The 23,468-nt window shown below is 42.3% G+C and overlaps 1 protein-coding gene across 7 annotated transcripts in view; it reads left to right on the top strand.

Annotated features, from left to right (window-relative positions):
* CaMKI (Calcium/calmodulin-dependent protein kinase I) overlaps positions 1-23,468 on the top strand; it is a 407,212-nt gene that overhangs the window by 247,433 nt on the left and 136,311 nt on the right. The gene's annotated exons all lie outside the window — the stretch shown is intronic.

Raw genomic sequence — 23,468 nt, 5'->3', positions numbered from 1 at the left:
TTTTCATGTACCGACTCTTTTATATTTTTTTATACCTTATCGTTAAACTAACCTCTTTCTGATTGGACAAAAATAAACATCATCGCTGGTATTCGTGGTAACGGTTTAAAATAAGCATAGTATAACATAACTGACGGAAATATAATTGTTTAATTTTTAAAAAAGTCGACTTTAAGAGTCATAAAATTCCAAATCGACTCTAAAATCGAAAGTCGACTTTTCGCGTGCTGTTACCATCCCTATTGTGTATTATGAGGGTAATAGCTGTATTGACTTAAGCCACACGGACAATTTACTAGTGAACCTTATTAAAGAAATTACACAAGGAACTCTACCCAAAAATTATGGCGAACCCGATTTAGGTAGAATTTTAGAATTATTTACAAGAAGAAGATAGTTGCATCAGACCAGAATATAGAAAATGCACAACAAAAACGTTTTCAGATACCAATGGCGACCAAATGACGACACGTTCAATAATAAATTCAATAATCATTATAAACAACAGATGCAATGTAACACAAACAACAATAATGATCACAGAAATAATTCCAATTAAATAAGGCGACCTCGCCTCGGGTCCTGTGCTAGTCCCTTTTGAGTGTTAGGTTGTGTAGAGTTGTGGTGTGATGGGATGTATATGTGTGGGCAGTCTGAGTGGTGTGATGTCGGCTTGCTGTGATGTCTGCAGGGGTGGTGTGTGTTTGTGTGTGTTAGTGGGTGGAGTCTTCTTGTGGATCGTGTTGATGTGGTGTGTTGGCGCTCAGTGGCGTGTATGGAGGGGGAAGGCATAACTCATCTAGACATCTCGGCCCCCCTAGGCGAATTCTAGCCTAGTAACCGCTGTAGTTGCTGCAGCGTGGTGTGGAGCGGCGGTATGTTGGCCCGGGATGCCGACGCCGCGTTGATGCCTCCTGTCGCCTCGGTCTGGATGGAAGTGGAGCTACCGGTCTTCGGAGTCGATCCGGATCACTGCTTTTCTGTGATATGCTTCTTGGGGCGAGTTATCGCCCGACGGCCCGCTTTGGGGTGCGATGCAGCATGGTGTGGTGCTGTCTATTGGACAGTAGGCAAAGCGTAACGGACGTACACTCCGGAGTCGTGTGGACCTTAGCCAAACAATTGAGGCATTGCCCGTGAGCTTGGGCAACCTGCTGACGTTGGAGGGGCTGCATTGAGGTACCGTTGCTGGTGCTGATGAAGGTGGTAGTGGTCGCGGGCCAGTACGGGGAGCGGTTGCAAGAACGTTTGCCGCTGCGGTTCGTGGTGCTGGAGTTGCCCCAGGGCGCGGCACATTGATGGCGGACCTCACAGCTGGTGTTGGTGTTGTGGCCATATCTACTTCCATTTTTATCTGTATGAAGAAGTTAGAATGGTTACATTTGTGGCTTGTAAATTTATGGCGAATGTGCCACTGTAGGTGGCAGGAATGGATCGTCAACTTGATCGATCATTGTGGTTAGAATGGTTAGCATTTACAACAGTTTTGTCATTTGCGGGTTTATCGGTTTGTTATGATTAATTCATTTGCGTTGCGGTAATATCTGCGGATTGTTCGTTATTTGCGGTTTCGTCATTAGATGCGGTCGGCAGAAAACATAATTTCCTGAGCGGTCTTGTTAGCCTTCCGCTTTGAGTACGGAGATCAACTACTCGTATATGACCGTCGGTACCGTAAAATAGTTTTTCTATGCGGCCAAGCTGCCATTCTGTGGGAGGTAGATAGTCATCATGTATGATGACACAGTCTCCAAGCTTTGGTGCCCTCTCTGGAGTTTTCCATCCGTACCTTTTATGAAGGTTCTCTCTTCGCCTTCGACTTTACCCATCGTGGGATTTGTATCTGGGAATGTCTTTCATATTGTTTGCGAACTGTGACCGTTTTTCTAAGCGAAGAGGTTTCACTTGTTCGTCCCAGTCGGTTCGGTCTAGCCATAATTCTTGTATCAAGATTTTCGCTTGTATCATAATTAGCGATAGCCATCCTGCGGGGTCTCAAAGTTTTGCCACAGAGGATAAAATTTGGCGTTTTGCTATGGCGGGTAATGCTGTCCAACAGATTTTCATGCGGTATATTTTTTTAAATATTAGGGTAGTTCGCCGATATCTTTTCAACGGAAACCCGGCGGGTTTTGAGGGCTTTTACCATCGTGTATTTGTGGAAAACTGTGACTTCCAGACAAGATATCGTCTACATACGTTGGTGTTTTCTGCCAATTGGTGCAGTGTTCGAACAGCTAAATATGGAGCACAGTTGGCGAAAAAGGTAACTGTTTTCAATTTATAGTCGCGGAGTGGACTGTTGGGAGATTTTCGGAAAATAATTCGCTGAAAATCTTGATGGTCTTTATGTACGACTATTTGTCTATACATTTTTTCGACGTCTCTGTTAAATATACGCAAATTTAAAATTAGTAGCATTAAATCTGGTTGGAGCGTGGGTCCCGTAAGTAGGATATCATTTAGGGAGTTCTCCGAGCTGGTGGATCTTGATGCATCAAAGACAAGTCTTACTTTAGTTGTTTTTTTTTTGTCTGGATTTACCACTGCATGATGCGGCAAGTAAAATGAGTAGTATTTGCCGTTGATGATTTTTTCGCATGGGCTTATTTCCTCCATGTGGTCTAAATGGAGGTATTCTTCCAACACACCATCATATTCTTGTTTGAGTTCGCCTTTTTTAAGTAGGTTTTTTTCCATACTTTGAAACTGCTGTATTGCAGAGGTGCGAGAGTGACCTGAGGCGATTGTGTTGGGAAATTGTTGTTTTAGTGGTAGGCGTACGATATACCGACCATTATCTGATCTAGTAGTTGTGGCTTTGTAAAAGTGTTCACAATACTGATCTTCTGGGGTTGTAATTGAAATGGGGGGGAGTTCTTCTAACTCCCAAAATTTTTTCAATTGTGAATTGAGGTATTCGTTTGAGATTTCCTCAACTTGAGTTGTTATTGTGGTAACTGGTTCCGTAACTAGTCCACTTAGGATCAAACCAAAAATAGTATTTTGTGTCAATAGTGTATTTGAATTTTTCTCAATACCTTCGAGTATTATCTGTGGTATTGTGGTATGAGATCGCTGCCTAATAGAAGGTCTATTTGAGCGGGAGTGTTGCAGTTGGGATCTGCTAGCTTTAGGTGTGAAACCTTTTGCCAATGCTTGCTATTTATGTGATAGCTTGGAAGCATATTTGTAAGTTACGGTAAGACTATAGCTTCTGCTTGAATGAGCTTATCCGCTTGGGGGAAAATTAGGGTAATGGGGCAGATTTTATTTGAGTTTTGGCTAGTTTTTTTTGGCAATTGTAGCCTATTTGGTGCTCCTTGGTCTATTAAGGCCCTAAGTTTAATGGTGTGGTGCTGTCTATTGGACAGTAGGCAAAGCGTAACGGACGTACACTCCGGAGTCGTGTGGACCTTAGCCAAACAATTGAGGCATTGCCCGTGAGCTTGGGCAACCTGCTGACGTTGGAGGGGCTGCATTGAGGTACCGTTGCTGGTGCTGATGAAGGTGGTAGTGGTCGCGGGCCACTACGGGGAGCGGTTGCAAGAACGTTTGCCGCTGCGGTTCGTGGTGCTGGAGTTGCCCCAGGGCGCGGCACATTGATGGCGGACCTCACAGCTGGTGTTGGTGTTGTGGCCATATCTACTTCCATTTTTATCTGTATGAAGAAGTTAGAATGGTTACATTTGTGGCTTGTAAATTTATGGCGAATGTGCCACTGTAGGTGGCAGGAATGGATCGTCAACTTGATCGATCATTGTGGTTAGAATGGTTAGCATTTACAACAGTTTTGTCATTTGCGGGTTTATCGGTTTGTTATGATTAATTCATTTGCGTTGCGGTAATATCTGCGGATTGTTCGTTATTTGCGGTTTCGTCATTAGATGCGGTCGGCAGAAAACATAATTTCCCGAGCGGTCTTGTTAGCCTTCCGCTTTGAGTACGGAGATCAACTACTCGTATATGACCGTCGGTACCGTAAAATAGTTTTTCTATGCGGCCAAGCTGCCATTCTGTGGGAGGTAGATAGTCATCATGTATGATGACACAGTCTCCAAGCTTTGGTGCCCTCTCTGGAGTTTTCCATCCGTACCTTTTATGAAGGTTCTTGATGTACTCTTCCTTCCATCGGCGGCTGAAATCATGTTGGAGAATTTTGATTCTTTCCCATCGATTTAATAAGGATAGCGAGCCCACGCCTGGCCGTGAATTGAGAACGGCTTCAATTCGGATTAATAAGGTAGTGAATTCTTCATAATTGAATTTATAATTTCCAGCTACTTTTTTGAAATAGGATTTGAAGCTTTTTACAGCTGATTCCCATAAACCACCCATATGAGGAGCGCTTGGGGTGATAAACTGCCAATTATTGCCTTGGCGAGCATACTTCTGAACAATTTCAGGTAATACTTGTTTAGTAAAATCCACAAACTGTTTTTCAGTGGCTCTTTGGGCTCCAATGAAGGAGTTAGTTTTGACGGGAAGCCGCGTCGTCCGACGAAGCGAGCAAATGCCGCGTGAAAAGCCTCCTTAGTCAGATTCGTACATAGCTCGAGGTGCACTGCTTTTGTCGTAAAACAGACAAAGACAGCCACATAGCCACCAAATCATCCACCTTTATTTGAAAAAGTCCAGCAAAATCGACACCCTAATCTGCGTTCGCAACTTCTGCTTATGCAGAGTGCAGATCTTGCACATGAAAATGCATTTTTTTATTTGGGGCTTAAGTCGGGGAATATAGAACTCTTGGCTGTGTTGCGTGGAGCATAAGAAAGCGCATATAATTGAGGAGTAAAGTGGCAAGTCGAGATTTCTCTGGTATGATTAGAGGGTGGCGTTCGTTATATGTGAGGCTTGAATTGGCAACCCGACCATTCGCACGAAGCAGACCTTTCGGGTCTAGGAATGATTTAAGAACTAAGAGTGAACTCCTTCTGTCAATGGGTTTTGATTCTCTTAGTAGTGTTATATCGCGGCTGAAGTAGCGCGTTTGAGTTGATGCGATTAGAGCAACCTTTGCCTTCTGCAATTCTAGGTGAGTCAATGTATCGCATTGGGAGTACTTTAAAGGACTTCCTTTAACTTTAATTTTAAGTCGCTCTATGAACTTTAACATATAGGCGATTACTCTGAGGGCTTGGGAGAACTATGAAAATCGCTCAAGGATGTCAGTATTCTTCTCTGCTGTGTGAAAGGAGTCGATTTTTCGACTTTCTGGGGCTATTATATTGCGCATGGACGACATGGGGACCATTCCACCAGAGGGTGGTGGTTATAAGGTGCAGCGGTTTGCACCCTCTTGTACCTAGATCGGCAGGATTGTCAGCACTGGCTACGTGTCGCCAAGTGGCTGATCCCACTAGGTCAAGTATTTGAGACGTTCGATTAGCAATGTACGTCTTCCATGCATCTGGTGGTTTTTCCAACCAGGCTAAAACAATTTCAGAATCGGACCAGAGATACGATCGATGTTTCTTCATGTTTAAATGGGTCTGCATCACGGAAGCTAACTGTGCGAGTAGTACAGAGCTCAAGTCGAGGTAGACCTAGCGTTTTTAAAGGAGCCACCTTTGCTTTTGCTACTAATAAGTGGCTTGTGGTCGCAGTATCGCTTTGTGTGCACACATGGATAGTAGCACAGTATGCCTTCTCAGAGGCATCACAGAAGCCATATATTTCGCCTTCGACTTTACCCATCGTGGGATTTGTATCTGGGAATGTCTTTCATATTGTTTGCGAACTGTGACCGTTTTTCTAAGCGAAGAGGTTTCACTTGTTCGTCCCAGTCGGTTCGGTCTAGCCATAATTCTTGTATCAAGATTTTCGCTTGTATCATAATTAGCGATAGCCATCCTGCGGGGTCTCAAAGTTTTGCCACAGAGGATAAAATTTGGCGTTTTGCTATGGCGGGTAATGCTGTCCAACAGATTTTCATGCGGTATATTTTTTTAAATATTAGGGTAGTTCGCCGATATCTTTTCAACGGAAACCCGGCGGGTTTTGAGGGCTTTTACCATCGTGTATTTGTGGAAAACTGTGACTTCCAGACAAGATATCGTCTACATACGTTGGTGTTTTCTGCCAATTGGTGCAGTGTTCGAACAGCTAAATATGGAGCACAGTTGGCGAAAAAGGTAACTGTTTTCAATTTATAGTCGCGGAGTGGACTGTTGGGAGATTTTCGGAAAATAATTCGCTGAAAATCTTGATGGTCTTTATGTACGACTATTTGTCTATACATTTTTTCGACGTCTCTGTTAAATATACGCAAATTTAAAATTAGTAGCATTAAATCTGGTTGGAGCGTGGGTCCCGTAAGTAGGATATCATTTAGGGAGTTCTCCGAGCTGGTGGATCTTGATGCATCAAAGACAAGTCTTACTTTAGTTGTTTTTTTTTTGTCTGGATTTACCACTGCATGATGCGGCAAGTAAAATGAGTAGTATTTGCCGTTGATGATTTTTTCGCATGGGCTTATTTCCTCCATGTGGTCTAAATGGAGGTATTCTTCCAACACACCATCATATTCTTGTTTGAGTTCGCCTTTTTTAAGTAGGTTTTTTTCCATACTTTGAAACTGCTGTATTGCAGAGGTGCGAGAGTGACCTGAGGCGATTGTGTTGGGAAATTGTTGTTTTAGTGGTAGGCGTACGATATACCGACCATTATCTGCTCTAGTAGTTGTGGCTTTGTAAAAGTGTTCACAATACTGATCTTCTGGGGTTGTAATTGAAATGGGGGGGAGTTCTTCTAACTCCCAAAATATTTTCAATTGTGAATTGAGGTATTCGTTTGAGATTTCCTCTACTTGAGTTGTTATTGTGGTAACTGGTTCCGTAACTAGTCCACTTAGGATCAAACCAAAAATAGTATTTTGTGTCAATAGTGTATTTGAATTTTTCTCAATACCTTCGAGTATTATCTGTGGTATTGTGGTATGAGATCGCTGCCTAATAGAAGGTCTATTTGAGCGGGAGTGTTGCAGTTGGGATCTGCTAGCTTTAGGTGTGAAACCTTTTGCCAATGCTTGCTATTTATGTGATAGCTTGGAAGCATATTTGTAAGTTACGGTAAGACTATAGCTTCTGCTTGAATGAGCTTATCCGCTTGGGGGAAAATTAGGGTAATGGGGCAGATTTTATTTGAGTTTTGGCTAGTTTTTTTTGGCAATTGTAGCCTATTTGGTGCTCCTTGGTCTATTAAGGCCCTAAGTTTAATGGTGTGGTGCTGTCTATTGGACAGTAGGCAAAGCGTAACGGACGTACACTCCGGAGTCGTGTGGACCTTAGCCAAACAATTGAGGCATTGCCCGTGAGCTTGGGCAACCTGCTGACGTTGGAGGGGCTGCATTGAGGTACCGTTGCTGGTGCTGATGAAGGTGGTAGTGGTCGCGGGCCACTACGGGGAGCGGTTGCAAGAACGTTTGCCGCTGCGGTTCGTGGTGCTGGAGTTGCCCCAGGGCGCGGCACATTGATGGCGGACCTCACAGCTGGTGTTGGTGTTGTGGCCATATCTACTTCCATTTTTATCTGTATGAAGAAGTTAGAATGGTTACATTTGTGGCTTGTAAATTTATGGCGAATGTGCCACTGTAGGTGGCAGGAATGGATCGTCAACTTGATCGATCATTGTGGTTAGAATGGTTAGCATTTACAACAGTTTTGTCATTTGCGGGTTTATCGGTTTGTTATGATTAATTCATTTGCGTTGCGGTAATATCTGCGGATTGTTCGTTATTTGCGGTTTCGTCATTAGATGCGGTCGGCAGAAAACATAATTTCCCGAGCGGTCTTGTTAGCCTTCCGCTTTGAGTACGGAGATCAACTACTCGTATATGACCGTCGGTACCGTAAAATAGTTTTTCTATGCGGCCAAGCTGCCATTCTGTGGGAGGTAGATAGTCATCATGTATGATGACACAGTCTCCAAGCTTTGGTGCCCTCTCTGGAGTTTTCCATCCGTACCTTTTATGAAGGTTCTTGATGTACTCTTCCTTCCATCGGCGGCTGAAATCATGTTGGAGAATTTTGATTCTTTCCCATCGATTTAATAAGGATAGCGAGCCCACGCCTGGCCGTGAATTGAGAACGGCTTCAATTCGGATTAATAAGGTAGTGAATTCTTCATAATTGAATTTATAATTTCCAGCTACTTTTTTGAAATAGGATTTGAAGCTTTTTACAGCTGATTCCCATAAACCACCCATATGAGGAGCGCTTGGGGTGATAAACTGCCAATTATTGCCTTGGCGAGCATACTTCTGAACAATTTCAGGTAATACTTGTTTAGTAAAATCCACAAACTGTTTTTCAGTGGCTCTTTGGGCTCCAATGAAGGAGTTAGTTTTGACGGGAAGCCGCGTCGTCCGACGAAGCGAGCAAATGCCGCGTGAAAAGCCTCCTTAGTCAGATTCGTACATAGCTCGAGGTGCACTGCTTTTGTCGTAAAACAGACAAAGACAGCCACATAGCCACCAAATCATCCACCTTTATTTGAAAAAGTCCAGCAAAATCGACACCCTAATCTGCGTTCGCAACTTCTGCTTATGCAGAGTGCAGATCTTGCACATGAAAATGCATTTTTTTATTTGGGGCTTAAGTCGGGGAATATAGAACTCTTGGCTGTGTTGCGTGGAGCATAAGAAAGCGCATATAATTGAGGAGTAAAGTGGCAAGTCGAGATTTCTCTGGTATGATTAGAGGGTGGCGTTCGTTATATGTGAGGCTTGAATTGGCAACCCGACCATTCGCACGAAGCAGACCTTTCGGGTCTAGGAATGATTTAAGAACTAAGAGTGAACTCCTTCTGTCAATGGGTTTTGATTCTCTTAGTAGTGTTATATCGCGGCTGAAGTAGCGCGTTTGAGTTGATGCGATTAGAGCAACCTTTGCCTTCTGCAATTCTAGGTGAGTCAATGTATCGCATTGGGAGTACTTTAAAGGACTTCCTTTAACTTTAATTTTAAGTCGCTCTATGAACTTTAACATATAGGCGATTACTCTGAGGGCTTGGGAGAACTATGAAAATCGCTCAAGGATGTCAGTATTCTTCTCTGCTGTGTGAAAGGAGTCGATTTTTCGACTTTCTGGGGCTATTATATTGCGCATGGACGACATGGGGACCATTCCACCAGAGGGTGGTGGTTATAAGGTGCAGCGGTTTGCACCCTCTTGTACCTAGATCGGCAGGATTGTCAGCACTGGCTACGTGTCGCCAAGTGGCTGATCCCACTAGGTCAAGTATTTGAGACGTTCGATTAGCAATGTACGTCTTCCATGCATCTGGTGGTTTTTCCAACCAGGCTAAAACAATTTCAGAATCGGACCAGAGATACGATCGATGTTTCTTCATGTTTAAATGGGTCTGCATCACGGAAGCTAACTGTGCGAGTAGTACAGAGCTCAAGTCGAGGTAGACCTAGCGTTTTTAAAGGAGCCACCTTTGCTTTTGCTACTAATAAGTGGCTTGTGGTCGCAGTATCGCTTTGTGTGCACACATGGATAGTAGCACAGTATGCCTTCTCAGAGGCATCACAGAAGCCATATATTTCGCCTTCGACTTTACCCATCGTGGGATTTGTATCTGGGAATGTCTTTCATATTGTTTGCGAACTGTGACCGTTTTTCTAAGCGAAGAGGTTTCACTTGTTCGTCCCAGTCGGTTCGGTCTAGCCATAATTCTTGTATCAAGATTTTCGCTTGTATCATAATTAGCGATAGCCATCCTGCGGGGTCTCAAAGTTTTGCCACAGAGGATAAAATTTGGCGTTTTGCTATGGCGGGTAATGCTGTCCAACAGATTTTCATGCGGTATATTTTTTTAAATATTAGGGTAGTTCGCCGATATCTTTTCAACGGAAACCCGGCGGGTTTTGAGGGCTTTTACCATCGTGTATTTGTGGAAAACTGTGACTTCCAGACAAGATATCGTCTACATACGTTGGTGTTTTCTGCCAATTGGTGCAGTGTTCGAACAGCTAAATATGGAGCACAGTTGGCGAAAAAGGTAACTGTTTTCAATTTATAGTCGCGGAGTGGACTGTTGGGAGATTTTCGGAAAATAATTCGCTGAAAATCTTGATGGTCTTTATGTACGACTATTTGTCTATACATTTTTTCGACGTCTCTGTTAAATATACGCAAATTTAAAATTAGTAGCATTAAATCTGGTTGGAGCGTGGGTCCCGTAAGTAGGATATCATTTAGGGAGTTCTCCGAGCTGGTGGATCTTGATGCATCAAAGACAAGTCTTACTTTAGTTGTTTTTTTTTTGTCTGGATTTACCACTGCATGATGCGGCAAGTAAAATGAGTAGTATTTGCCGTTGATGATTTTTTCGCATGGGCTTATTTCCTCCATGTGGTCTAAATGGAGGTATTCTTCCAACACACCATCATATTCTTGTTTGAGTTCGCCTTTTTTAAGTAGGTTTTTTTCCATACTTTGAAACTGCTGTATTGCAGAGGTGCGAGAGTGACCTGAGGCGATTGTGTTGGGAAATTGTTGTTTTAGTGGTAGGCGTACGATATACCGACCATTATCTGATCTAGTAGTTGTGGCTTTGTAAAAGTGTTCACAATACTGATCTTCTGGGGTTGTAATTGAAATGGGGGGGAGTTCTTCTAACTCCCAAAATATTTTCAATTGTGAATTGAGGTATTCGTTTGAGATTTCCTCTACTTGAGTTGTTATTGTGGTAACTGGTTCCGTAACTAGTCCACTTAGGATCAAACCAAAAATAGTATTTTGTGTCAATAGTGTATTTGAATTTTTCTCAATACCTTCGAGTATTATCTGTGGTATTGTGGTATGAGATCGCTGCCTAATAGAAGGTCTATTTGAGCGGGAGTGTTGCAGTTGGGATCTGCTAGCTTTAGGTGTGAAACCTTTTGCCAATGCTTGCTATTTATGTGATAGCTTGGAAGCATATTTGTAAGTTACGGTAAGACTATAGCTTCTGCTTGAATGAGCTTATCCGCTTGGGGGAAAATTAGGGTAATGGGGCAGATTTTATTTGAGTTTTGGCTAGTTTTTTTTGGCAATTGTAGCCTATTTGGTGCTCCTTGGTCTATTAAGGCCCTAAGTTTAAACAGTTCTCTTCGGTGTTCGATGGAGACGACTGCTGTGGGTAGTAGTACTCTACTTTGATTTTCGCTGTGTAGCGTTTGGGTTTTTATTGCCTTTGATCAGCATGGTGCTTCTTGGCAATTTTCGGGATTTCGCACTTCGGGATTTGCTGTTGCAACTAAACCCGTGGCTCTTTTCATATTTGCGCTGTTTGGGGGTGAGCTGGAAAATGTGCTGTAATGCAGCATTGAATGATGTCGTTTATGACAATATATGCAATTAAATTTGCTTTCGCACTCTTTAAATATATGTCCATGTGATAGGCAATTTGTACAAAGTCTTTTTGTTTTTACAAAATTGTTTCGGTCGATAATATTAAATATTTTAAATCTCTCGCAATGTTTGAGTTTATGCCCTCCTGTACACAGTTCGCATGACGTTTGTTTGTATTGTTCGGAGTTGAACGATTGATTTTTAAAAAAGCTTCTATTTAAATTGTTGCTGCTACTGGCTTGGGGTCTATTGAAGCTTCTGTTTAAGTTGTGTTGAACGCTTTTCGTTCTGACTATTTTTTTGTCTACCCTTTCTACGATTTCGTACTGGGTAGTTAAGAAATCTTTCATTTGTTGCCACGTTGGTCATTTTCTTCGTGAAAAGGGTGATTGCTCTAATAGAAGTAATGATTTTTCTGGTAATGCTGCGGTGCATATGTTTACCAGTATAGGGTCCTAGCTGTCTGTGGGAATATTTTGTATTGATAAAACCGACAAACAATTAGAAACAGTGGATTGTAGTCTAATAAATTCTTCACTTGTTTTTTTCTGAATTTTAGGCAAGTTCATTAGTATCGTTACTTGCTTATCGACCAATATTCTTTCATTTTCGTATCTTGCTTTTAAAGATTCCCAAGCCAGATTGAAACTATCGTCATTTAGTGCGAACTGTGTGACTATGACGCCTGCTTGACCTTTCGTTTTGTATCGGAGGTGATACAATTTTTGTGCATTTGATAATTTTGGGTGGCTTATGTAAACGGCTGTAAACATGTCCCATAAGGACGGCCATTGTTCATAACCACCATGAAAGATTTCTGTATCACATGCGGGCACCTTGAGATGAATGCCTGAATTTGACTCTTGACATTGAATTTGTGGCAGCTCTACTCTCGATTGTGGAGTAGGTGGAATTGCTTTAATTAATTTTATTTGATCCGAAATCATTGCTTTAGTTTCTTCAAACCGGTCTAAGCAGTTTTCTTATTTGGCGTAAGTTGAGGATTTGAAATTTTCAGGTAGATCTGAGTCGTCAGATTCTACGATTGCGTCATAAGCAGCTTGGAGACGTGTTCAGAAATTATCAAGATTTTCTTTTTTGATTTCTAATACCGATTCAGATTTGTCCTGAATCGGCGAAGATAAAATCGAGTGCAGTATCTTATTGAGCGGATCAGCTGATACATATGTACTTGTCGTTATGCGCAATTGAGAGCTCGTCTTAGAGATCAATGCACTTTGTACATATGTATGTATGTAATATATTATGTATTATAATATTTTGCGCAATCCTGCTTGTTTTTGTTGGTCAAAGAACAAGGGGTATAGCAAATATGTGCCAATGTGGACTTTGAAGCGAAGTACTTATGTATGTTTGTATACCTGAGCGTGTATATATGTACGCAGTGCGAAAAGACCGCGAAAAGGAAAAAATATACCGCTGGTATTCTTGTAAAATTTATGTATATATATATGGATATCACGTAATATATTTGTGCGGAATATACGTACGCAGTGCGAAAAGACCGCGAAAAGGAAAAAATATACCGCATATATTCGAGTAAAATTTATGTATGTATGTATGTATATCAATTATCAGTATTATATGTATGTTTGTATGTTTTCATACATGAATATATTAATGCTGTAAACGGAGGTTTTCTTCTAGTATAGTATGTATATTATTATATCTGTTAAATATAATATGTATATGTATGTATCATAAATTGCATTGGCCTTTATGTATGTATGTTTAAATTTATTTTGTAAGTTTTCGCTTTTTTTTTCTTTTAATTTACCTTTGCTTATTTTACACAATCCTACTTATACTTGATAAAGCATAAGGGGTATTGCTGGAAATGGGTGCAAGTAAATATTTGAATTATTTGTTGTATAGATATTTTTGTGCGTTTGAACACAACGGTAAGCAGTTAGGCAATCAAGAGTTCGTTGGATATTTATTTTTTACCAAACTGTTATATCTGTTAGCGCTATTTCGGTTTTTACCGGAAAATAAACCGAAATATAGAAACAGTTTGGTAACCGCTCTTTTTATACTCTCGCAACCTGTTGCTACAGAGTATAATAGTTTTGTTCACCTAACGGTTGTTTGTATCACCTAAAACTAATCGAGTTAGATATAGGGTTATGCATATATAAATGATCAGGATGAAGAGACGAGTTGAAATCCAGGTGACTGTCTGTCCGTCCGTCCGGGCAAGCTGTAACTTGAGTAAAAATTGAGATATCTTATGAAACTTGGTAGACATGTTTCTTGGTACCGTGAGACGGTTGGTATTGCAGATGGGCGTAATCGGACCACTGCCACGCCCACAAAACGCCATTAATCAAAAAAAAAAAACTGTCATAACTAAGCTCCGCAATAAGATACCAGACTGTTATTTGGTACACGAGATCACATTAGGGAGGGGCATCTGCAGTTAATTTTTTTTTTTTAATTGGGCGTGGTCCCGCCTCTAATAGGTTTAATGTGCATATCTCCTAAACCGCTAATGCTATAATAACAAAGTTCACCGGAATCAAATGTTTTTAGCACTTCTATTGACGGTGTGAAAATAGTTGAAATCGGGTGGCAACTCCGCCCACTCCCCATATAACGGTACTGTTAAAAACTACTAAAAGCGCGATAAATCAAGCACCAAACACGCCAGAGACATTAAATTTTATCTCTGGGATGGTATAAGATGACTTTATAGGAACCGCGTTGAAAATTAGACAGTGGGCGTGGCACAGCCCACTTTTAGGTGAAAACCCATATCTTGAGATCTGCTTAACCAATTTCAACAAAATTCGGTACATAACGTTATTTTCATATTTTTATATTATAGTGCGAAAATGGACGAAATCGGACTACAACCACGCTTACTTCCCATGTAACACCATTTTCAATTCCATCTGATTCTTTCACTTTCCACTATGCAAATCAGGTAACAATGATTATATTGGGGTAAACTTTTGCGTGAATAATACGTTTAAAGTATACCACCTTGTGACCAAAAATTGTCTAAATCGAACCAAAACTGTTCAAGCCCCTAAGTACTAAATATGTGGACCCCAGTGCCTATAGTTGACCTTCTACCGAAAATATCAGCCAATCCACAAAGAAATCTCAAACGAGTATACCATTTGACTTTGCGAGAGTATAAAATGTTCGGTTACATCCGAACTTAGCCCTTTCTTACTTGTTTGTTATTGCCTTTATTAAGACGAATTTATGTAATAAATAAACCGCAAAGGCATAAATTTTAACATACATATAATAATAGGATATATACAGATACTAAATGGAATCGATACGACTCACTTTGGGGTCCGCCATGGGGTTTTGGGGACAATATTGTATATGTGCTTGTGCGTGTGCCTTTCGCTATGTTGCCCAGTCCTTTGCTGCTTAGCTGCGGTGGGTGACTTTGGTGAGCTGGTGTGGTTGTTGTTGTTTGCTGTTGAGGTTTTGATTTAATTCGCGCCCGTTCTGTATTGTTATGTATGTATTTTTTTGAAATTCGCCTACGTAATTAGGGATGATTTCGCGCACGTTGTTGGTTTTTTTTTTTGTTATGTATATACCTATGTTTGTGTCACTCACACTTCACTCACTTTCTTCTCTTTTTTATTTATTTTTTTGTTTTCTATGTGTCTCCATGTCACTCCATTGCACCGCACTTCTATCTATGTGTATATATATATATATATAAATTTTTTTTTTGTTTGTTTTACTCTTTTGTTTTTTTTTTGTATGCGTATATGTGTTATTCCACTGCACTGCAAAGCACTTATATGTTTTTGTTTCTTACTTAAGTTATATATATATATATATTTTTTTTTTTTCGTTTTTATCGGTTTTTTTTGTTTTGTTCACTTCATAGTGCCGCTCACTATGGCTCGAAGGACCATGAATATTTGTTTCGATTACGCACTCACCCTTTTGCGCTTGTTGCACTTTCAATCATCAATATATTAAAAAAAAAATTGATACGGCCGGTACGAAGGCTTATAAAAATATGGGCGGAAAATTGTGACGTCTCGATGGCTCGATTTGCTAACGAAAAAGAAGGCCTCGGGTCCTATGCTAGTCCCTTTTGAGTGTTGGTATGTGTGGGTAGTCTGAGTGGTGTTTTTTTTTTTTTTTTATTATAGCGAAGGAAAATACGTTTACGTATCTCGGGCGGCTTAGATGTTTTGCCTGGTATGTCGGACTCGAACATTAGCTTAAGATGACTTGCTAATGTTAATACCGACTAAAAGCCTCCGCTATCCTCCAGCCTCGTATCCCCATGGAAACCGCCGCTAGGCATTACTTCGTGGGGGGAGGACATAGCTAATGCTCTGTCTTCTGGTAGCTAAGATGTTATTTTATCTTCCTTCTAGTTGATGTCATTTGCCCTTTTTCTTTCTATGGAACGCAAATCTACAGGATTTCTGTTGCAAATGTGCTAACGGCGTTCCAGGCGGCGTTTGATGACACCATTGTTTCGACTACTGTCTCTGGTTGGATCTTCTGGTTCAGACTCGACGCCAATTCCTCTCGTTGATGATAAAACCGTGGGCACTCAAAAAACACGTGCTCTGCGCTTTCATTAACTCCTGGGCAGGACGGACACTCCGGTGAATTATCGTGCTTGAAGCGGTGAAGATAGGCCCGAAAGCAACCATGTCCTGACAGCATCTGTGTAAGATAGTAGTTGACCTCACCGTGGTTCCGGTTCAGCCAGAAATCGATCCTCGGGATCAGACGATGCGTCCATCTACCCCTCCGACATTCGGCATCAGTCGTGCTAGACTTGCTCTCACTGCTGATGCTTTCGCACTGACGTGTTCAACTTGCTGCTTGAAATTCAATCGGGCATCAAGCATCACTCCCAAATATCGGATATAAGGTTGTGATGTAATTTTTTGTTCACCGACTTTCAGCTTGATGGTCTCTACCACTTTTCTGCTAGTAATAAGCACTGCCTCGGTCTTATGTTTCGCCAATTGAAGGTTCATTGTGTCCATCCACTGGTTGACTTGCTCGAAGACGATACCGAATATATGATTTATCTCGTCTAGGTGTTTTGCGACGATCACTACGGCTACATCGTCCGCATATGCGACAAGTTTGACGCTTCGCGGCAGTTTCAGTCTTAATAGGCCATCGTACATGATATTCCACAGAAGTGGACCAAGTACTGAACCCTGGGGTACACCTCCGGTAATATCGTACTCTTTGGGACCATTCGTCGTGTCGTATTTGAGAACTCTATCCGTGAAGTAGTTGGCCACTATCCTACACAGATATTCTGGGACGTTTTTCTCTTGGAGGGCTTGCATGTTGCAGTCCCATTTGGCGGAATTGAAGGCGTTTCTGATGTCCAAAGCGGCCACCAGACAGTACTTCTTTGTACCACCTTTCCATCTAGTTCCAGCGATTGCCTCCTTGGCCGTGTTAACAACCAGATTGATCGCGTCCAGGGTTGATCGTCCTTTTCGGAATCCGTACTGATTGTCTGCCAGGAGCGGATCGACAACTGCTTCTATCCGTTGGTGGATTATACGTTCGAATATCTTGCCCACCGTGTCTAGCATGCACAGAGGTCGGTAGGATGACGGCTCTTCTGGTGGTTTTTTACCTTTAGGTAGTAGTACCAGTCGTTGCTGTTTCCACTTACGAGGAAAAGTCCCCTCCTTGAGGCAGGTGTTGTAGACGTCAAGGAATAACGCTGGTGCCGCTTTTACAGATGTTTTTAAAGCGATATTAGGGATTCCGTCCAATCCCGGCGTTTTATTATTCCCGACGCAGTTGCTGGCCTCCATCAGTTCTTCCTTCGTGACAGGTGGAATGTCTTCGGAATTCAGCTGCAGTGATGAATACATAAAATCACGTTGCCGTGGAAACAGCGCAGCTACGATCTTCAGTAGAAGTTGTGGGCACGTTGGCGATGGCATTGGCTGGCTCTTCAGGTGGGTTATGACCACCTTATACGGTCTACCCCATGGGTCCCTCTCCACTTCTTCGAAGAGTTCCGTCCAGCAGCGTCTTTTGCTTTCCTTGATGGCTTTGTTTAGATTCCGACGCGCCTGTTTGTACTCTGCAACCAGCTCTGCAGAGTTAGGTCGTCGGTAGCCACACTGAGATATTCTTCTTTTCTTAAGACACTTTGCCCGGAGCGTACTGATACGGTCGTTCCACCAGTGCATCGATGGTCGTTGATTATTACCTCGTTTACGAGGCATGCTGGCGTCACAAGCTCGGGTCAGTCTCGTCAACAGATCTTTGGTCTTATCTTCTGCAGGTCCAGTGATAATCGGGTCAGAGTCTAGAGATACTAGCAATACACTTGGATCAAAGGATTTCACTTTCCAACCGATGCTGTTCAGTTGGTTATTAGACCTTCTAGGGCTCTGGTGGTTTGCTGTTTCCCACAGAATTGCATTGTGATCGCTGGCAGTGTAGATGTTTAACACTCTCCAGTTGCAATTTTGTCTGGCAATACTGCTGCTGACAAAGGTGAGATCTACAATCGAGCTTGCGTCGCCTTTGGTGTAGGTCGGCGTGGTGTGATGTCTGCGTAATGTGATGTCTGCAGGGGTGGTGTGTGCTAGTGGGTGGAGTCTTCTTGTGGATCGTGTTGATGTGGTGTGTTGGCGCTCAGTGGCGTGTATGGAGGGGGTAGGCGTAACTCATCTAGACATCCCGGCCCGCTTAGGCGAATTCTAGCCTAGTAACCGCTGTAGTTGCTGCAGCGTGGCAACAACGCTGCTGAGGCCAGTGGAGCGTCGGTATGTTGGCCTGGGCTGCCGACGCCACGTTGATGCCTCCTTTCGCCTCGGTCTGGATGGAGGTGGAGCTACCGGTCTTCGTAGGCGATCCGGATCGCTGCTCTGCTGTGATCTGCTTCTTGGGGCGAGTTATCGTCCGACGGCCCGCTTTGGGTTGCGGTGCAGCAGGGTGTGGTGCTGCCAATTGCACAGTAGGCAAAGCGTAACGGACGTACACTCCGGAGTCGTGTGGACCTTAGCCAAAGAATTGAGGCAGTGCCCGTGAGCTTGGGCAACCTGCTGACGTTGGAGGGGCTGCATACCTCGAAAAATGCTGCAGTGTTGCAGCCGGTGTGTGCGTCGACACAGTGGGCATCGGCTGCGTTGAGGTACCGTTGCTGGTGCTATTGAAGGTGGTAGTGGTCGCGGGCCACTACGGGGAGCGGTTGCAAGAACGTTTGCCGCTGCGGTTCGTGGTGCTGGAGTTGCCCCAGGGCGCGGCACATTGATGGCGGACCTCACAGCTGGTGTTGGTGTTGTGGCCATATCTACTTCCATTTTTATCTGTATGAAGAAGTTAGAATGGTTACATTTGTGGCTTGTAAATTTATGGCGCATGTGCCACTGTAGGTGGCAGGAATGGATCGTCAACTTGATCGATTATTGCGGTTAGAATGGTTAGCATTTACAACAGTTTTGTCATTTGCGGGTTTATCGGTTTGTTATGATTAATTCATTTGCGTTGCGGTAATATCGACGGATTGTTCGTTATGTGCGGTTTCGTCATTAGGTGCGGTTGGCAGAAAACATAATTTCACGAGTGGTATTGTTAGCGTTCCGCTTTGAGTACGGAGATCAACTACTCGTATATGACCGTCGATACCGTAATATAGTTTTTCTTTGCGGCCAAGCCGCCATTCTGTGAGGGGTAGATAGTCATCATGTATGATGACACAGTCTCCAAGCTTTGGTGCTTTTTCTGGAGTTTTCCATCCGTACCTTTTATGAAGTTCCTTGATGTACTCTTCCTTCCATCGGCGGCTGAAATCATGATGGAGAATTTTGATTCTTTCCCATCGATTTAATAAGGATAGCGACCCCACGTCTGGCTCAGGTATGGCCAGAATGGGTGTTCCTTTCAGAAAACGCCCAGGAGTTAGGGCTGTAAAGTCGGAGGGATCTTGCGAGAGTGTTGTGAATGACCGTGAAGTGAGAACGGCTTCAATTCGGATTAATAAGGTAGTAAATTCTTCATTATTGAATTTATAATTTCCAGCCACTTTTTTGAAATGGGATTTGAAGCTTTTTACAGCTGATTCCCATAACCCACCCATATGAGGAGTGCTTGGGGTGATAAACTGCCAATTATTGCCTTGGCGAGCATACTTCTGAACAATTTCAGGTAATACTTGTTTAGTAAAATCCACAAACTGTTTTTCAGTGGCTCTTTGGGCTCCAATGAAGGAGTTAGTTTTGACGGGAAGCTGCGTCGTCCGACGAAGCGAGCAAATGCCGCGTGAAAAGCCTCCTTAGTCAGATTCGTACATAGCTCGAGGTGCACTGCTTTTGTCGTAAAACAGACAAAGACAGCCACATAGCCACCAAATCATCCACCTTTATTTGAAAAAGTCCAGCAAAATCGACACCCTAATCTGCGTTCGCAACTTCTGCTTATGCAGAGTGGAGATCTTGCACATGAAAATGCATTTTTTTATTTGGGGCTTAAGTCGGGGAATATAGAACTCTTGGCTGTGTTGCGTGGAGCATAAGAAAGCGCATATAATTGAGGAGTAAAGTGGTAAGTCGAGATTTCTCTGGTATGATTAGAGGGTGGCGTTCGTTATATGTGAGGCTTGAATTGGCAACCCGACCATTCGCACGAAGCAGACCTTTCGGGTCTAGGAATGATTTAAGAACTAAGAGTGAACTCCTTCTGTCAATGGGTTTTGATTCTCTTAGTAGTGTTATATCGCGGCTGAAGTAGCGCGTTTGAGTTGATGCGATTAGAGCAACCTTTGCCTTCTGCAATTCTAGGTGAGTCAATGTATCGCATTGGGAGTACTTTAAAGGACTTCCTTTAACTTTAATTTTAAGTCGCTCTATGAACTTTAACATATAGGCGATTACTCTGAGGGCTTGGGAGAACTATGAAAATCGCTCAAGGATGTCAGTATTCTCCTCTGCTGTGCGAAAGGAGTCGATTTTTCGACTTTCTGGGGCTATTATATTGCGCATGGACGACATGGGGACCATTCCACCAGCGGTTTGCACCCTCTTGTACCTAGATCGGCAGGATTGTCAGCACTGGCTACGTGTCGCCCAAGTGGCTGATCCCACTAGGTCAAGTATTTGAGACGTTCGATTAGCAATGTACGTCTTCCATGCATGTGGAGGTTTTTCCAACCAGGCTAGAACAATTTCATAATCGGACCAGAGATCTATCAATCTATGTTTCTTCATGTTTAAATGGGTCTGCAGCACGGAAGCTTATTTTGCGAGTAGTAGCCCGCCACAGAGCTCAAGTCGAGGTAGACTTAAAATTTTTAAAGGAGCCACCTTTGCTTTTGCTACTAATAAGTGGCTTGTGGTCGCAGTATCGCTTTGTGTGCACACATGGATAGTGGCACAGTATGCCTTCTCAGAGGCATCACAGAAGCCATATATTTCGCCTTCGACTTTACCCATCGTGGGATTTGTATCTGGGAAATGTCTTTCATATTGTTTGCGAACTGTGACCGTTTTTCTAAGCGTAAAGGTTTCACTTGTTCGTCCCAGTCGGTTCCGTCTAGCCATAATTCTTGTATCAAGATTTTCGCTTGTGTCATAATTGGCGAAATCCATTTCTGCGGGGTCTCAAAGTTTTGCCACAGAGGATAAAATTTGGCGTTTTGCTATGGCGGATAATGCTGATATTGACTCTTTAGTGTATGTAAACTGGTCAGATATCGCACTCTAATGGATCTCAAGAGTTTTTGTTGTACTTTCCTTTTCGAATTTAAGGAAATTAGTGTCCAACAGATTTTCATGCGGTATATTTTTTTAAATATTAGGGTAGTTCGCCGATATCTTTTCAACGGAAACCCGGCGGGTTTTGAAGGCTTTTACCATCGTGTATTTGTGGAAAACTGTGACTTCCAGACAAGATATCGTCTACATACGTTGGTGTTTTCTGCCAATTCGTGCAGTGTTCGAACAGCTAAATATGGAGCACAGTTGGCGAAAAAGGTAACTGTTTTCAATTTATAGTCGCGGAGTGGACTGTTGGGAGATTTTCGGAAAATAATTCGCTGAAGATCTTGATCGTCTTTATGTACGACTATTTGTCTATACATTTTTTCGACGTCTCTGTTAAATATACGCCAATTTAAAATGAGTAGCATTAAATCTGGTTGGAGCGTGGGACCCGTAAATAGGATGTCATTTAGGGAATTCCCCGAGCTGGTGGATCTTGATGCATTAAATACAACTCTTACTTTAGTTGTTTTTTTTTGTCTGGATTTACCACTGCATGATGCGGCAAGTAAAATGAGTAGTATTTGCCGTTGATGATTTTTTCGCATGGGCTTATTTCCTCCATGTGGTCTAAATGGAGGTATTCCTCCAACACACCATCATATTCTGGTTTGAGTTCGTCTTTTTAGGTAGGTTTTTTTTCCATACTTTGAAACTGCGGTATTGCAGAGGTGCGAGAGCGACCTAAGGCGATTGGATTGGGAAATTGTTGTTTTAGTGGTAATCGTACGACATACTGACCATTATCTGATCTAGTAGTTGTGGCTTTGTAAAAGTGTTCACAATACTGATCTTCTGGGGTTGTAATTGAAATGGGGGGGAGTTCTTCTAACTCCCAAAATTTTTTCAATTGTGAATTGAGGTATTCGTTTGAGATTTCCTCAACTTGAGTTGTTATTGTGGTAACTGGTTCCGTAACTAGTCCACTTAGGATCCAACCAAAAATAGTATTTTGTGTCAATAGTGTATTTGAAATTTTCTCAATACCTTCGAGTATTATCTGTGGTATTGTGGTATGAGATCGCTGCCTAATAGAAGGTCTATTTGAGCGGGAGTGTTGCAGTTGGGATCTGCTAGCTTTAGGTGTGAAACCTTTTGCCTTTTGCTATTTATGTGATAGCTTGGAAGCATATTTGTAAGTTGCGGTAAGACTATAGCTTCTGCTTGTATGAGCTTATCCGCTTGGGGGAAAATTAGGGTAATGGGGCAGATTTTATTTGAGTTCTGGACTACTCTTCCTCCCATTCCCGTGATTTCAAAATTGGCTAGTTTTGTTGGCAGTTGTATCCTATTTTGTGCCCTAGACGCTATAAATGATCGTTGTGATCCTTGATCTATTAAGGCCCTAAGTTTAAACAGTTCTCCTCGGTGCTCGATGGAGACGACTGCTGTGGGTAGTAGTACTCTACTTTGATTTTCGCTGTGTAGCGTTTGGGTTTTTATTGCCTTTGAGCAGCATGGTGCTTCTTGGCCATTTTCGGGATTTCGCACTTCGGTATTTGCTGTTGCAACTAAACCCGTGGTTCTTTTCATATTTGCGCTGTTTGGGTGTGAGCTGGAAAATGTGCTGTAATGCAGCATTGAATGATGTCGTTTATGACAATAAACGCAATTAAATTTGCTTTCACACTCTTTAAGTGTATGTGAATGTGATAGGCAATTTGTACAAAGTCTTTTTGTTTTTACAAAATTGTTTCGGTCGATAATATTAAATATTTTGAATCTCTCGCAATATTTGGGTTTATGCCCTCCTATACACAGTTTGCATGACGTTTGTTTGTATTGTTCGGAGGTGAACGATTGATTTTTAAAAAAGCTTCTATTTAAATTGTTGCTGCTACTGGCTTGGGGTCTATTGAAGTTGTGTTGAACGCTTTGCATTCTGACTATTTTTTTGTCTACCCTTTCTGCGATTTCGTACTGGGTAGTTAAGAAATCTTTCATTTGTTGCCACGTTGGCATTTTCTTCGTGATGAGAGTGATTGTTCCCATAGAAGTAATGATTTTTCTGGTAATGCTGCGGTGCATATGTTTACCAGTATAGGGTCCCAGCTGTCTGTGGGAATATTTTGTGTCGATAAAACCGACAAACAATTAGAAACAGTGGATTGTAGTCTAATAAGTTCTTCACTTTTTTTTTCTGAATTTTAGGCCAGTTCATTAGTATCGTTACTTGCTTCCCAAGCCAATTTGAAATTATCGTCATTTAGTGCGAACTGTTTGACTATGACGCCTGCTTGACCTTTCGTTTTGTATCGGAGGTGATACAATTTATGTGCATTTGATAATTTAGGGTGGTTTATGTAAACGGCTGTAAACATGTCCCATAAGGACGACCATTGTTCACAACTACCAT

The sequence above is a fragment of the Bactrocera oleae genome, chromosome X (assembly GCF_042242935.1).
Source record: "Bactrocera oleae isolate idBacOlea1 chromosome X, idBacOlea1, whole genome shotgun sequence".
In the NCBI taxonomy this organism is placed as follows: Eukaryota; Metazoa; Arthropoda; class Insecta; order Diptera; family Tephritidae; genus Bactrocera; species Bactrocera oleae.
Note: the sequence above shows the minus strand (reverse complement) of the source record. Positions and strands in the feature narration are given on the sequence as shown.